At 44.6% G+C, this 17,591-nt stretch overlaps 1 protein-coding gene across 4 annotated transcripts in view; it reads right to left on the bottom strand.

Moving 5' to 3' along the window:
* The window catches only part of LOC142379120 (uncharacterized), a 31,181-nt gene that overhangs the window by 12,120 nt on the left and 1,470 nt on the right, over nt 1-17,591 (bottom strand). Inside the window, exons 2-3 of one of the 4 annotated variants that reach the window (XM_075464254.1) lie at nt 924-1,062; nt 497-566 (exon numbers count right to left, since the gene is read on the bottom strand). The exons of 1 other annotated variant lie outside the window; for it this stretch is intronic. The gene's annotated coding sequence lies outside the window, so the exon portion shown is untranslated. Of the gene's footprint in view, nt 1-496; nt 567-923; nt 1,063-16,950; nt 17,084-17,591 lie in introns of all 4 variants that reach the window. 2 more of the 4 variants (XM_075464255.1, XM_075464253.1) reach the window with 2 other exon arrangements.

Here is a 17,591-nt window from a genome sequence, read left to right as displayed (position 1 = left end):
ATATAATAGGCCTATATATATCTTTTTCAAGCCTATTCATACAAATATTTATTTGTCTTTTATGTCTTTTTTTCTGATGGTGCCGCTCAAAAAGATAATTATCTGTAAATGCTAAAACAACTATGCGCAGTCTCATAACCATCTCCTGATGAATATTTAATTCTCTGCGCAGTAATGCTGCTCCTTCATCCCCGGGATCGTTGTCTAAAGGACATGTTGGTGGAAACAGTCGCCTCCTGCTGTGCCTGATGGACTTCTAGAAGTAGAAGAACTCGCTCTGCTGACTGAATAAATGAGGAAATCAAATGGCTGAAAGAGGGCGGAGACAGAGAGAAACTCCAGGTTTCTCAAGTAAAACCTGGTCCCGACCAAGTTAGGTTCATAGAGTCTGTTACTATGGTAACTGACCGAGAGCTTAAAGGGACAGTTCGCCTCTTTTGACATGAAGCTGTGTAACATCCCATATCAGCAACATCATTTATGAACATCTTCTTACCCCCTGCTGCGTCCTGTGAGCAGAGTTCCAGCCTCGTTTTGGTGTTGATGAAGGTAGTCCGGCTAGTTGGCTGGGGACACAAAAATAAAGCGTTTTGTTTCTCAAAACAATATGCGTTCAAAAGGGTAATACATTTGCATCACAAAATCATTCTCCAGGAAAGAGTCAGACCTCCCAATCGCTTGGTGATGTGTTCATCATCTGGGCCCAGAGCTGTTTTGGATCCATTTATGATACTTATAACGGAGACGATCAGAGGCTTGTTAGAAAGATCTTAAACTGAAGTTTAACCAGCAAGAAACAGCAAGAAACTAACTTTAACCACCGACTATGATGCTGTGAAGACAGGATAGAAACTGGGGGCGCACATACTCAATGCACGTCACGGGGAATAATATTAGGACAATTACACAATAAAGTTACTCACCAAGAAGCCAGCCATCCCGCACAGTGCCACCTTGTAGTCTGTTCCCAACAATGCTGTTACTCAGAATGTATGAATCGTGCGTAGAACCAGGCCACCTCGCCACAACGTTGGTTAATTGCATTTGCGCATCACATATGATCTGTACACCGATCGAATGAAAATGTTTCCTGTTAACATACAAATTCATCATGTGATGGGGCTTTTATAACAATGTGTGATCAGTCGATAGCTCCGGTTACAAAACCGGCTCTCGCTTCAAATTGAGCTTTAATGTTGGCCTGTTCAACTGCATTGTGGGAATTTGATATATACGTGGCTGAGATGCGGATAATTCTGTCCCACACGGCTGGCATGGCTCGGCTCAGGGTAGACTGGCACAGTCCCAATCGGTTGGCCAGCTCCCTCTGGAATGCTCCGGTTGCTATAGGAACCCCAGTGTGCACATCACCTGTGAGCACAGGCAGCGCATGGCTCCTCGCTGTGTTGCGCTCCAACGCCGGCCGCAGCTCTGCGCACAGTTCCAGGAGGATTGTTGAGCCAGTCGCCATCATGTGCCAGCAAATCCTCTCTGTCTCTGAACACACGCTCTCTTCGAATTGCACCATTTGCAAAGTCTTCTAATACTGCTAAAGCAGCCATTTTTTTAATGGTATGCATTGCACCACTTTGCGCACGCTTTTATATCCACTGGTGTAACTGCAGACACATGGGTGTGTTAATTGTTTATCAGTATTAATTGTTCATGTATCTCAAATGTGCACATCACTGTCTGAGGACTAATTGTTTTCACATTTATTTATTATAACAGTTTCCCAACATCACCTTAGGTGTCGCCAAAGAATCAACAGCTGTAGAAACGTGCGTACGCCAGCCCTGAAGTTGGCGTGAGGCACCGCACATTTCCATGGTCTTTTTGCTCTTGATACATCTGATGGTTGACGTGAAAAGGTGTGTACGCCACTATTTTGTGCGTACGCACCCTTTGTACATGAGGCCCCCGGTGTTTAAATGAACCAATACAAACCCATGCCAATATCCACATGACCACCTTATTCCAAATATCCTCATAATCATAATACAGACAAAAAAATACATTCAACAACTAACATCCATTTATGGTGTGCGTGTCACACGATGAGTAGAATCTCAGTGTGGACACAAACAGAACCAGAACCTAACTTGAAGCTCTTGAGCAGTTCATATATCTAATTCAGTGCCTGGTTTACTCTGGTTTCTGTTTGTTTCTTTTACTCAAGAACAGTTTATTCGGTGCACTGCAAGGCAGGACTTCACGTGCACTAAGATGCACACGCATGCATTAACAGTGTTATTCCACCATAACATCTGTAGTAAAGCCTGATCAGTCAGAAAGGCAAGCAGACTGTGTAGGATCCAGAGAACAAAAGAGACAGGCCACATGATCATGTGATGCATAACTGGACATGGCAAAAGCAAGCGGGACGCCAGTAAAATGAAGTTGCGTGTGTGTAATGTTTTTGTGAAAGTGCAGTCATGCGCGTTTCTGCTTTCTGGAAATCTGTTTGAGCAGCAACACAGAAACTGAGGAACAGAGAACACAATGAGGTAGTGAAAGGGAGAGAAAAAAGGAACTGAGAGTGTGTTAGTTCATCAAAAGCACATGTCGCAATCCTCTTAGGAGAGACAGGAATGCTGCAGGATGAGAAGCAGATGTGGTGAGAGGGTGCAGAGAGAAGTAGGAGGGGGGCAGGGAGAAGAAGAAAACAGAGAGACATGCTGGTGATGGAGGAAGGCCCCACAGAGGAACAGGGGACATTTTGTTCTGTACTCATCTACAAACAGCCACCAATCTGTTGCTTTATCATTTTCTATTCACAGCTTTTATGTGGAAGGACATAACAAAAATCAGCTGTTCCTCAGCAGGTGTTAGAAAGAAAGAAATCCAGCCTCCTTTTACTCTGTCGTTATTTACCCAACAAACACTGAGACAAGACACAGAAGCAGTGAGTGAGAAACTAAGTGAACCCCTGATCCAGCAGCTGGTTTCCTGTGGGACATTCTCAGTCTCTCTCATGGTTGAGGAGGAATCTCGGCCCACTCTTCTCTCCAGCGCTGCTTCAGCTCACTGAGGTTTGCAGCTTTGGTTTCTGCACAGCTCTCTGAAGGTCCCACCACAGCATCTCAGTCAGGCTGAGGTCTAGGCTTTGACTGGACCATTGCAACACCTTGATTCTTTTCTTGGACTCAATGGCTGCAAGGTGCCCAGGTCCTGTGGCAGCAGAACCAGCCCAGATCATCAGCCCTCCACCACCGTGCTTGACAGCTGGTGTGAGGTGTTTGTGCTGATGTGCTGAGGTTTCCTCCAAACGTGCTGCTGTGCATTATGAGCAAACATCTCCACTTTGGTCTGCTCAGTCCAAAGGACATTGTTCCAGAAGTCTTGTGCTTTGTACAGATGCAGCTTTGCAAACCTAAGCTGTGCTGCCATGTTCTTTTTAGAGAGAAGAGGCTTTCTCCTGCAGCCCTTCCAAACAAGCCACACTTGTTCAGTCTGTTTCTGACTGTGCTGTCATGACCTTTAACCTTTAACATGCTAACTGAGGCCTGCAGAGTCTGAGATGTAGCTCTTGGGTTTCTGACCTTGGGCTGACCTTTAACCTTTAACATGCTAACTGAGGCCTGCAGAGTCTGAGATGTAGCTCTTGGGTTTCTGACCTTGGGGTGACCTTGCTGGGACGTCCACTCCTGGGCAGATTGACAGCTGTCCTGAATGTTTTCCACCTGTGAATAATCTTTCTCTCTGTAGAACGATGGACTCCAGTTTTGAAATGGCCTTCTAACCCTTCCCAGGTTGATGGGCAGCAGCAGCTGCTTCTCTGAGATCATTGCTGATGTCTTTCCTCCATGGCATGGTGTTAACACACACCTGAATGCTGCAGAGCAGCAAACTGACACAACTTCTGCTTTTATAGAGCTGCTCACACTGACTGATGATCAGTTACTCAGAGCATTAGCCGCTTTCAGACAGACCAGTTATAAGAACGCCGTTCTAAGAACGGTCCTCCTCGAATTCCGTTCTGATAACTGTCCTTCCCCAGGGGAACTGTTTCAGTCTGCATTCCCACATGAGTCGGGACCAGGTCGGGACTGATGCGGCGCAGCCGTCTGCGACAGTGACGTGTTACTTTAGCGCCACATTCAACAACAAAACAGAACAAAACAAAACCCGGTAAAAGTAAGGAGAGAAGAAAAAACACCACCAAGAAGCTAACATGGTGAGCGGGAAGGCCATCGTGTTCATGGTCTGCATGATAGTGATATTAATCATGGAGGATCACATGGGGCGTTTAACATGGAGGCTGGCAGAGCTCACAGAGAGAGTCAGGAGACGCAGGATGGAGCGCAGGCCATACTTCTTGGTTTCATGAATAGAATAGAATAGAAATAGAATAGAATAGAAAAATACTTTATTTATCCCCCAATGGGGGAAATTCAAATTCGTCAAGTAGCTCAACATTTTTTTTAAATATTTACAATGATTGAATTAATAACAATAAAACAACAATAATAATACTACTACTAACTAAATAATAATAAATGACAAAATGGCAAAATAAACAAATAAACAAATAAATAAAAATCAATCAATCAATTTGAGAAGAACTCAGCAGTCACTGTTATAAAGCCTTATGGCTGTGGGAACAAAGGACCTCCTGAAGCTCTCAGTCCTGCAGCGCAGAGAGATGAGCCTCTCACTGCAGCTGCTCCTCTGTCCTGCAGGATGCTGTGGAGAGGATGTTTATTATTCTCCATCACAGAATCTAACTTCCTCCTCATCCGTTTCTCCACCACAGCACCGAGAGGGTCCAGCCTTCTGCCTACAACAGAACCAGCCTTCTTCACCAGTTTGTCCAGGCGCCTACAGTTTGTGTCTGTAGAGCAACTCCCCCTGCAGACAGCAGCATAGAACAGTGCACTCTCAGTGATAGTGTGATAAAACATGCACATCATGTCACTGCAGACACTGAAGGACCTGAGCCATCTCAGGAAGAAGAGACGGCTCTGGCCCCTCCTGTACACTGCGTCTTTGTTGGCAGACCACTCCAGTTTATTATCCAGCACCACCCCCAGGTATCTGCAGGTCTGAACAGTCTCTATCTCCCCTCCATCGATGCAGACTGACTGGTATGGGGTTTTAGATCTCCTGAAGTCCACCACCAGCTCTTTGGTTTTGGTGGTGTTCAGGAGCAAACAGTTCTTTTTGCTCCAGTCAGTAAAGGCCTCCACAAGGTCCCTGTACTCCTTCTCCTGTCGACCGTGCACACATGCCACAACAGCCGTATCATCAGAATACTTCTGTATGTGGCAGGACTCTGAGTTGTACCTGAAGTCCGATGTGTACAGGGTGAAAAGAAAAGGAGCCAAAACAGTACCCTGCGGAGCCCCAGTACTGCAATCCAGTGTTCCAGAAACACATTTCCCCAAACTGACATACTGTGGTCTGGCAGACAAATAGTCTATAATCCATGATGTCAGGGAGGGGGCCACACCCATACCGAGCAGCTTGTCTTTCAGTATGGGAGGCCGTATGGTGTTGAAGGCACTGGAGAAGTCAAAGAACATGACTCTCACATATGAACCAGGCACATCCAGATAAGCATATGCCCGATGCAACATGTACAGAATCGCGTCTTCCACTCCTATGTGTTTCTGGTAGGCAAACTGGAGGGGGTCAAGAGCCTCAGCAACCTGCAATCTCATGCGACGAACAAGAAGTCTCTCCAAATTCTTCATGATATGAGATGTCAAAGCCACCGGTCTGTAGTCATTCAGCTCCACCGGTTGCCCTAATTTGGGCACCGGTATGAGACAAGAAGGTTTCCACAGTACCGGGACTTTTTCCATGTGAATGCTCATATTAAAGAGCCTCTGAAGAGGGACTGCTAGTTGACCAGCACAGTCCCTCAGAAGCCTTGGACAGACTCCATCTGGGCCTGCAGCCCTCCCTGACTTAAGTCTCCTGAGCTCAGCTCCAACCTCCTCTATAGTTAGACACAGAGGTTGTAGCGGAGGGATGGGGACAGGAGTGATGTTGCTATCAACCATAGAGATGACGGTGGGGGTGCAGCTGGACCGAGGAGGGCAGGCGGTGGAAGCTGCCGCAGAGGTGGAGGTACAGCTGGACAGAAGAAGCTTGTTGGTGACAGCAGAGGTAGAGGTGCATTCAGGCGGAGGAGGAGGCTTGGCGATGCGAGTTGCCATTGAGGTGGAAGTACAGCAGGGCAGTGGAAGCTGTATAGAGGAAGCAGCTGTAGTGGTGGGGGTTGAGGCAGCAGCAGCAGAGGAGGGAAAAGCCACACTGTCAAACCTGTTGTAATAATGGTTGAAAGTATTGGCTCTGTCCACATCACCTTCTACAGACTGAGAGTTCTTCAGTCTGTATCCAGTGATGGTCCTCATGCCCCTCCACACCTTCTTGGTGTTATTGTTCTCCAGCTGTCTCTCCACCTTTTTCTTGTACTCCACCTTAGCTCGACGTAATGTCTTTTTAAGCTCCTGCTGTACACTCCTCCGCCTTTCTCTATCCCCATTCTGGAACGCCCTCTTTTTCTGCTTCAGGAGGTCTTTGATGTCACTGGTGATCCATGGTTTGTTATTTGGATAGCACCTTACAGTCCTGACTGGAATCACAGTGTCCCTACAGAAGTTAATGTAGTCTGTGATGGTGCTGACCCTCCTGTCCATGTCAATGTCCATTTCATCTTCCTCCAGCAGTACAGCCCAGTCTGTGACATCAAAGCAGTCTCTCAATGCATCACTCGCCTCTGGTGACCACTTCCTGAAAGATCTGGTACTAACAGGAAGTCTTTGTACACACGGTCTGCATGTGGGTTGTAGATAGACCATGCTGTGATCAGATCTACCCAGCGGTGGAAGAGACACTGTCCTGTAAGCCTCCTTCACGTTAGCATAGAACAGATCTAATGTCCTTTCTCCACGTGTTGGACAGTCCACATGCTGTACAAAGCCAGTCAGGCAGGAGGATAGAGAGACGTGGTTGAAATCCCCTGTGATTGCAATGAATGCCTCAGGATGCTGGGTCTGTATCCTAGCAACGGCGTCATGGATGACGTCACACGCCGTTGTAGGTGCCGCCCTCGGTGGAATGTAAACAACGATGACGATTGTGTATGGGAACTCTCTTGGCGCATAGAATGCACGGAAACCAACTGACAGCAGTTCGATGTCTGGACAACAAACCCTCTCCTTAACGGTCACATTGCGGGGGTTTACCCATCTCTGATTAAAGAACAGTATAACACCCCTGCCTTTCCGCTTACCGCCGCTCGTACTCAGGTCTCGATCCGCTCGTACGGCTGTGAAGCCGGGTATGTCCACACATGAGTCTGGTGTGTTGTGGTTCAGCCAGGACTCAGACAGACAGATCAAACTGCTCTCCTTATACAGCCGTTGGTTCCGCCTCTAACTCATCACACTTGTTTGGCAGTGAGTTAGCGTTTCCCATGATCACCGAGGGCAGAAAAGGTTTGTACCTCCACCTCCTGTTGTGCCTCTTTGCCTTTAGTTTTGCTCCAGCTCTGCATCCACGGTACAGCTTTTTAAGCTCGGTCGGAATTGGATGTTTAATTCCGCGTCCAATCCTTGACAGTGCCAACAGTTCTTCTCTTGTGTTCACTGCTTTAGTAGTAGTGCACATTGTCAAAAAAAAATAATTAAAACAAAAAAGCAGATCAATAAAAATAACTAAAAATGTTTAGATAGAAACTAAAAAATTAAAAATTACAAATAATCATATAAACGATGAGAAAAATTGAGAGCTACACAGACTTGCTGCCAATAAGGTCGGCACATAGCAACGCAAAGAAGGAAGGAGAGCAGAGCGCCGCAGACAAAGGAGACCACGTGGAGGTTTAACTTATTAAACACGCCAAGGTTGTGTCCGTGTCATATGAGGAAACATTTCAGCCTTACAACATGACAAGGGGCGGAGCTACCGACCACCAAGGGGCGGAGCTACCGACCACCAAACACCTACATCAGATGTGTTCTATAGAACCCAGAACAGAGCCAGCTGAGGTGAAGGAGCTGAAATGGTTCCAGGAACTGAGGGCCGTGGTCCCGAGTTCCTGTATGTGCGAATGCGGGAAAAAACGGCCCCGTTCCTGAAAAGGTTATAGGAACTGCCAAAGGTTCCTACAGTGGGAAAGCGGCTATTGATCAGCAGCTCCTGGCTGCTACTGACCCTCTTCGTTCCTGTGGAAGCAGGAAGGGTTCACTTAGTTTTTCCACACACTTCTTCTGTGTTTCGTCTCAGTTTTTGTTCATTAAAGACTAACACAGTGTAATGTGTCATGTTGTTAATCTGAGGTCAAAATGACTTCATTTTAACTGTTAAAATCTTCTAAGATGTAAAACTTTGAAATTGAAAGAAGGAGGACTTTCAACCAGACTGAATGCTGGTTTACATTCATTTACTCACTGAATTGTGGTTGAGCTGAAACCACTAACATTATCAACAGTATCCTCTGAAGAGACAGTAAACACATACACATGAAGATTGGCTGATTTGTTCCGTGTCAAATCTGAGGATGTGTGATGATCATATTTTCTGTATGTGTCCTATCAAAATATGAATATAGCAACTGATCGCATTTTGGCGCTCAGTCAGGAACACCAACTTACATTTTTTTAAAGGACTGGCTTCCCCTTTGACATCATTATTCTACATGCAGTATGGTGATCTCAATCACAGCATGCAAAATTCAACAGAGGGAGGTAGTTCCACTGCTGAAATACATCCTTTTTACAATGTGACTGTCACCTTCAAGGATACCATTTTACACTTTACAAGTAGCCACTCTCATGACCACTAGGTTGGGTATTTATCATTTTAGTTAGCTTCTGGCCAAATAAACAAAAGACCCATGGGGTCGTATTTAGGAGTGAGACAGTCTCATAAAACACCATTAATCAAACAGAGAGTCCTTTAAGATAGAGGCTACAGAAGCTATGTACTGCCAATAAAAAGCTTCCAGGACAGCAAATGCTCACCTGAGCAGTTATTTACATCAGTGTAAAATAAGAAGTTTCCCTTACAGCTGTAACAGGCATCTACAAGTACATAGAAGTTAATTAAATCATCCAGAGGCAGGACATGCTCTCTGCACTTGCACTATCAACAATAATACTCTGCACTGCAGCACTGCAGCACTGCATCATCAATTAGCTAGTTGGCTGCAGGGGCTAATGTGGGTTAGAAACCTTAATACAAACAGACTGCAGTTGAGATATGTAATTTCTTCCTGTAAATCTGGGTAAAACCACACTGCAGTTACAAAATCAAGACAACAGCAGTGCAGAGTAGTGGGCTGAAAAATGGAGTGTGGCCTGGTTAACTTGTAAATTTCATTTTTTTATTTTGTTCCTGTTCTGTAGTCTGAAAAGAGAAGCTGACAAATAAAAATGAGGACAGAATTTGGGGAATTTGACTGGAATACAGTATATATCTATTCTTACACTTGAAAACCAGAAAAGGCAATGTCAGGACAATGAATCAGGATTTTCACTGCAATTTCCTGGTCAAAGATGTGTTTTACAGTAGGGTCCTACATTCTCAAACCCAAAAAAACATATTACAGTCCTTGAGCAGATAGTTTTATCCAAAGTGACAAATAAGTTTGACAATTTGATATTCAGTATTTTGGAACTAGGGACTGGAGAAGTTTAGGCTCTGACCGGCAACCTTTTAATTGTTTAAGGACAGCTGCTCTGCCCGAGCTTCAGTCGTGTCCTCTGAGAGCACATATGGACAAATGTGCACTATGGACAAAGTAAAGGCACGAGTGTAAATCAGCAACTGTTATCAGCCTATAATGTTTGAGCAATATATAATTACACAGTGTGTCCGGTTCATATGAATATTGTTTAAGGTTAGAATGAGCTTTGTTTTTACGATAATGGCGAAAGCCAGGCGCCTTAGAGAGATTGGGTTTGAGCCACGTACACATTATATGATACAGAGCAGTATAAAAGGCTGTCACAAACTGAGGTCAAAGGGAATTTCCGGGCATTCTGAAATGTACATGTCTCTGTGACAGTCCGATCAATAAATTCCCCATAAGAGGCTGACCACGGCGCTTCCGACTCCTTTTTCTCCACAACACACTGTGGGGATGCTGTTCTTGGGGGGATGAGAGGTGTTGGGTTTGCACCAGACATTGAGTTTTCTTTGATGGACAAAAAGTTCAGTTTTGGTCTCATCTGACCAGAGGACCATCTTCCATTTCTTTGGGGAGTCTACCACATGACCTTTGGTGAACTTTTCTAAAAGCCATGTGGCTTTTTTCTACCCACTCTTGCATAAAGCCCAGGGGCCTCATGTACAAAGCGCACCTTTTCACGTCAACGATCAGATGTATCAAGAACGAAAAGACCGTGGAAATGTGAGGTGCCTCACGGCAGCTTCAGGGCTGGCGTACGCACATTTCTGCAGCTGTTGATTTTTTGGCGACACCTAAACTGATGTTGGGAAACTGTTATAATAAATAAATGTGAAAACAATTAGTCCTCAGACAGTGATGTGCACATCTGAGACACATGAACAATTAATACTGATAAACAATTAACACACCCATGTGTCTCCATTTACACCAGTGGATATAAAAGCAGCGCAAAGTGGTGCAATGCATTAAAAACAATGGCTGCTTTAAAAGTATTAGAAGACTTTGCAAATGGTGCAATTCGAAGAGAGCGTGTGTTCACTACAACAGAGAGGATTAGCTGGCATATGATGGTGACTCATTAGCCGTTTTGAGGGAAATCCTCCTGGAACTGTGCGCAGAGCTGCGGCCGGCGTTGGAGCGCAACACAGCGAGGAGCCATGCGCTGCCTGTGCTCACAGGTGATGTGCACACTGGGGTTCCCATAGCAACCGGGGCATTCCAGAGGGAGCTGGCCAACCAATTGGGACTGTGCCAGTCTACCCTGAGCCGAGCCATGCCAGCCGCGTGGGACAGAATTATCTGCACAGGCCAACATTAAAGCTCAATTTGAAGTGAGAGCCGGTTTTGTAATCGGAGCTATCGACTGCGCACACATTGCTATAAAAGCGCCATCACATGATGAATTTGTATGTTAACAGGAAACATTTTCATTCGATCGGTGTACAGATCATATGTGATGCGTAAATGCAATTAACCAACATTGTGGCGAGGTGGCCTGGTTCAACACACGATTCATATATTCTGAGTAACAGCATCGCTGGGAACAGACTACAAGCTGGCACTGTGCGGGATGGCTGGCTTCTTGGTGAGTAACTTCATTCTTGTAATTGTCCTAATATTATTTTCCGTGACGCGCATTGAGTATGTGCGCCCCCAGTTTCTATCCCATCTTCACAGCATCATTATTATATCATATATATTAGTCGGTGGTTAAAGTTAGTTTCTTGCTGTTTTTTGCTGGTTAAACTTCAGCTTCAGATCTTTCTAACAAGCCCCTGGTCGTCTCTGTGGGCAAATGTTAATAACCCCGTGCCTAAAGTGTGAAATGTCTTAATAAACTGAGGTATATACTGAGGTATAAACTGAGGTATAAACTGAGGTATAAACTGAGGTATAAACTGAGGTATATACTGAGGTATAAACTGAGGTATAAACTGAGGTATAAACTGAGGTATATACTGAGGTATAAACTGAGGTATAAACTGAGGTATAAACTGAGGTATATACTGAGGTATATACTGAGGTATATACTGATGTATATACTGAGGTATAAACTGAGGTATAAACTGAGGTATATACTGAGGTATAAACTGAGGTTTAAACTGAGGTATATACTGAGGTATATACTGAGGTATATACTGATGTATATACTGAGGTATAAACTGAGGTATATACTGATGTATAAACTGAGGTATAAACTGAGGTATAAACTGAGGTATATACTGAGGTATATACTGAGGTATAAACTGAGGTATAAACTGAGGTATATACTGAGGTATATACTGAGGTATAAACTGAGGTATAAACTGAGGTATATACTGAGGTATATACTGAGGTATATACTGATGTATATACTGAGGTATAAACTGAGGTATAAACTGAGGTATAAACTGAGGTATATACTGAGGTATAAACTGAGGTATAAACTGAGGTATAAACTGAGGTATATACTGAGGTATAAACTGAGGTATAAACTGAGGTATAAACTGAGGTATATACTGATGTATAAACTGAGGTATAAACTGAGGTATGTACTGAGGTAGTGCTGGGCGGTATGACCAAAAATACATATCACGGTATTTTTTCACGGTATCACGGTTTCACGGTATATCACGATATTTTTTTCATGCATAATTAGGTGTTCACAGCATTTTCTACAGATTGAGAACAGAATTGAAAATAAAAATAAAAATTCTTCAAAATAATTCCTTCGTTAATAATTGGTCACACAGAACTTTATTGTATTAATCAGTGTTTCCCGCAGGAAATTGCTTAGTCAAGGTGGTGAGTCGTCGGCCGGGACCAGGGGTTTTGCGCAGATAGCGTTCCGTCGGGTGGCGGGGGGGTACTTAGAATGGGACGGGGGCTGTTAGAGCAATAACAAGCTGTTTAAGAGCTGTAACTTTATTTACATTATTAACTATTTACATTAACAACCAGTAGGTGTCGCAATTCAATGTTATCAATGCTGTCTTTTAATGTCTGAGCCTGGCAAAGCATTATTACTTCGGTTTACAAAAAAAAAAACAAAAAAAAAAAAAAACTTTTCTTTTTTTTTTGGGAACGTTGGCAAGGCGGCAGTGCGAGTTTGCTAAGGCGGGCGGCCGCCTTAACTATAATGCGCTGCGGGAAACACTGATTAATATTGACATGTTCATTGTAAACAAATGAATAACATAGCTAATTACACTGTTCAGCTGTTTCAGACTGATACCTCCGGTTCAGGCTGGTCCTCATCCTCAACACGTCTCTTTTCGCGGAAAATATTTTTCAATACTCATCTGGATTGAAGCAGCAAACATTCAGTGTAAGAGTTTAAAAAACCTACTTTATTTGATTCACAGCTGCTAGTGTTTAGACCTCGACAACCCAACTACATTATTATTATTTTTTTTTACGACAAACTTGCGACAAGTTAACTTTATAAAGAAGGCGTAATCGCTTGTTTGCTATGGGTCGGGACGGGACGGGACAACATTGTATTAAAAATATAAAATATTTTCATAGGACTTTTTAATGTGTGATTTTATAAAGTTGCACGTGATACCAACCTTTTGTGAATTTCGCCAGCCGTCTTCTTTCGGTTGAGCTAATCTAACGCGACGCTGAAGCTAGCAAGCTTCCACGCTTCCAGGGATGATCTCGCTGATGGAGACACACGCGGTGTGCACGGAGGGGAGGGGCTGTGTGTGAGTGAGTGTGTAGGCTATGTGAGAGAGACGCATGACTGACAGAGACGGAGGGAGAGCAGGGAAAGGAAAAACAGCTTAACGAATACGAGTATTTTTTAAATAGCATTAACAATAATAATAATAATAACGAAACGCAATATGTGGCGGCCGGTGTTGAATCTGTGGCACACCGCCACGAATTAGCCTATTGCCCCTTTTCCACCGAACATTTTCGTACCGGTACGGCTCTACACGGTACCACTCTATCCTGATTGGGAGCTTTTCCACCGCGGGATGAAGGTGGGACCCGTTACGATTTTTAGCACCGGCTAGTACCTGCTTCAGAGGTGGGTCTAGTCGGTACTTGTCGGTGCTAAAACGTCACGTGATCAGTGCTGTCCACTGATTGGTCAGTGCTGTCCACTGATTGGTCAGGTGAAATTCCGTCATACACGCGAGAAGCTCGGGGAGCTTTAAATAATCACCCGCCGTATGAAAACACACCTGCGAGAGCAACAGAGAATAAACAGAATTGCGAAGATGGAAGACCAGAGAAGGAAAGCCAACCCATGGACAGTGAGCGTGGTGCAGACCTTTCTGTGTGTGGTGGCCGAGGACCGCATACAGAAGGAACTGGACGGAGCGACACGAAATGAGAAGGTGTTCCAGGATATAGCCAAGCTGATGGCTAACCATGGCTATCACCGGAATTCTCAGCAGTGCCGAGACAAGCTGAAGAAGCTGAAGAGTGATTACCGGCAGGTAAAGGACCACAACAGCCAAAGTGGGTCAAACAGAAAAGACATGGAAGTGGTTCGACCAAATGGACGGCATTTACGGGCACCGCCCGGCGAACCGGGGCAAGGAAAGTGGCGTGGATACGGCGACGTCTTTGTTGGAGGCGATGGAAAATGGTAAGTGTTGTTCTTATCCCCTTGGTGCAACGCTTATATCTTAACAAATGCATGTTTTATATCGTAACAAATACATGTTCAGTCTTTAACTTGTGTAAAAAGTTACACAGGTGTCTCATGTAAGTTGTTCTGAGTGAGCTAGCAAACAACGCTGTTTTGGAAGGCTAGCACAGTGTCTCACGTGTATGCGTTTCGTATGTTCACTTTTAATTTTTTTCCCCCTCAAGACTCGGTTTGTGCAACTGATGAGTGTTCGGTTGCTGAGGCCAGCGAAGCTCCTCCAATCCCGCAGGCTTCAGAACCGACACTGGCATCGCAATCTGCAGCTGAGGCAACAGCTGCTATCTGCATTCCACCGGCACCAACACTGGCGTCACCGCCTGTATCTGAGACAACTCCTGCTGTTTACTTTTGTACTGTCTTTTTTAATAAAGAGCTTGGTTTAACTAAACAATATGAACTGTCAACTGCATTACACATTACACTCCATCGTTGTGTTTACTTTTGACTAACCGCGGCGTGACACTTTGTAATCGCCTGAAACCGACGTCACGTTAGTGGTGAACGGGCCGACTCCGCCCACTTCCAGGTCACAGTTTGGGTGGAAAAGGAAATGGTACTGGTGCCGTGTCGTGTAGTGTAGTGTCGGGCTATATCGAACCGAGTAGAGTAGGGCTAGCTTGGCGGTGGAAAAGGGGCATATGTGTGGGAAACACTGCTATCCACCTTCACCTTCACGTAACGTAAGTGCTTATTACCACCTCGCACCCATAGACAGTAAACATGCGTGTTTAGAAGCGCAACACTGAAAAGGGTCCCGTCTCAAACAATGTTGCGCGACGCAGCGTTCCCCCCGTTGTGTAATCAAATACACCCCCCCTTTCTGTCTTCTCAAACCCCAGCTGGTGGAGGCGGATGGCCACCCTTCCTGAGTCTGGTTCTGCCAGAGGTTTCTTCCTGTTAAAAGGGAGTCGTTTCTCTCCACAGTCGCCTCAGGCACGCTCAGGATGGGAGATTGGACCGAAAAACAAAAAGTTTTCAGTGCAATCTGTTGGTTTTCTTAGCTAGGAAATTGTTTTTGAATTGGCTCTATATGAACGAATTGGATTATTTTATGAATAAATATGATTACAATGAATTGAATTCCAATTGGCTTGAATTGGACTTTATTATCTAAGTGCCTTGAGATGACATTTGTTGTATTTGGCGCTATATAAATAAAAATTAATTGAATTGAATTGAATTATGTCTGTGATAAAGTCTCATAACTCATTTCATCATCAGACTGGATCCATATCAGATATTATCTGATCCGATCCGACTGAGACATGTACAGACTTGGACATGGTCTGGTTCTGACGTTTGCTGAATTATGCTGCAGCTGTCTTTATCTTTTCCTTTGAGAGTTCAGGAGAGGAAGGCTCCACACAGAAAAGAAGAGGGAGCCACATGCACTGTGCCAGGATGACGTGTAACTGATCTTTCATGGTGATATGTATCACGCTGCAGCCTCAGAGGCCCAGGTGGACACTGCTTGTTAGTTACTGTTGAGATGAAATGATGGACTGGTGAAGATTTGATAAAACCACATCATTAGACTGGAACTCTCCTGGATGGGTAGTAGCAGAGATAATTCCTCTAAGCTCATGCAGCTGTCAAAGAGGCCCTCTACAACATGACCCTCTTCTCTTCAGCCAATAGAATGTGTCCATTATTAAACCTTTTAATCTCAAGAAGCAGACTCATGTGGCATCATCTTTTCAGCATTTGTCCAGGATCACCCCATGAACAGTAATTACAACATTATTTAGTCTGGAGGATACTTTCTGCTTGCAGCCAGGAAGCTGCTGGAGGCTAAGCTTGACTAACACTGTGTATGACTTTCAGCTGACACAGTGCACGTGACTCTTTTCTCTGCTGCAGTGAGAGGCATCCCCGTCTTGAACCCTTAGAGTAAAAGAAAAGGTCAAGAAAGCTGCTGGGTCGTTCACATACCAGCTGAAGCACCAAGTTCAGTCTGGGGAATGTCACCTTACCCCATGTGCATACGCCTAACATTAGGTAAGTGGTAAGATTGCCATTGAGTGTAGGTGATCTGGGTTGAAATCCCCTGAATGAAAGGTACTATCTCTAGTAGGGGTCCTTAGCCAAGACCCCCTTACCCTACCTGTAAGTCACAGAAGCATCTGCCAAAAGCATAAACACAAACATTATGAGACTAACATATCAGCAGCACACCGTTAAACTTTAAGTTCCTCATATTTAAATGATCATGTTGTGTAAAAGAAGTCAGGATCTGTAAGTTGTTCTTGGCTTTCCACTGACACCATATTCTTTGAGTTTAGCTACAGCAACTCAGTTAGCAGCATCATTTGTTCAGAGGCATCTCTGATGTGACAGGAAGCGTCACACAGTGAATAGTGTCTGTGTACTGTGGCTGTGATGATTACTTATCCAGTAACACATGGATGAGTACAACCTTCATGCAGCTCAACAGTCACAAAACAGATATCATGCAAATTGGCACCCCACACCAACTACACACATATCCCATAACCAGCATCACTTTCTCTGGACAGGACATTCCACTTTCACAAGTTGTCACAAACCTCGGAGTAAAAATGGACCCTCAGCTAAACTTCGAAGCCCACATCAACCACATTTACAAAACCTCCTTCTTCCACCTCAGAAATATCTCGAAACTCCGCCCCTCACTCACCATTGCTGACTCTGAAAAACTCGTCCACGCCTTTGTCTCCTCCAGGCTGGACTACTGCAACGCACTTCTCATCAGGATCCCTGGCAAGAGCCTCAAAAAGCTCCAATACATCCAAAACAGCGCCGCCAGGATCCTGATGAGAACACATCACACCCATACTCAAATCACTCCACTGGCTTCCCATCGTATCCCGGACCGAATACAAGATTTCCCTGCTAACCCATCAGTGCATCCATGGCAACGCCCCCTCCTGCCTCAAGGAACTAATCTCCCTTCAACCATCAACACGCAACCTCCGCTCTTCAAACACCAACCTCCTCAAACCTGTCAGGGCTAAGCTACGAACTGTGGGCGACCGGGCCTTTTGCTCGGTTGCCCCTGAGCTGTGGAATGCTCTTCCTGCACACCTCAGAGCACCACAGTCAATTGACACTTTTAAAAGAGGACTTAAGACCTACCTTTTTAGTAAAGCCTTTCCATGATTGCTTTGGTTTTACTTGTCCTCACGTTTTAATAATTTCTTGATTTCTATTTCCTTAGTTGATATTTGTTTTCTTGCTTTTTTTTTGTTTTTTTTTGTTTTTCATATTCTGTAGCACTTTGAGGTTCGGAAGAATGTAAAGTGCATGATAAATAAAATC

This window comes from Odontesthes bonariensis, chromosome 4 (genome assembly GCF_027942865.1).
Source record: "Odontesthes bonariensis isolate fOdoBon6 chromosome 4, fOdoBon6.hap1, whole genome shotgun sequence".
NCBI classification, from domain to species: Eukaryota; Metazoa; Chordata; class Actinopteri; order Atheriniformes; family Atherinopsidae; genus Odontesthes; species Odontesthes bonariensis.
Note: the sequence above shows the minus strand (reverse complement) of the source record. Positions and strands in the feature narration are given on the sequence as shown.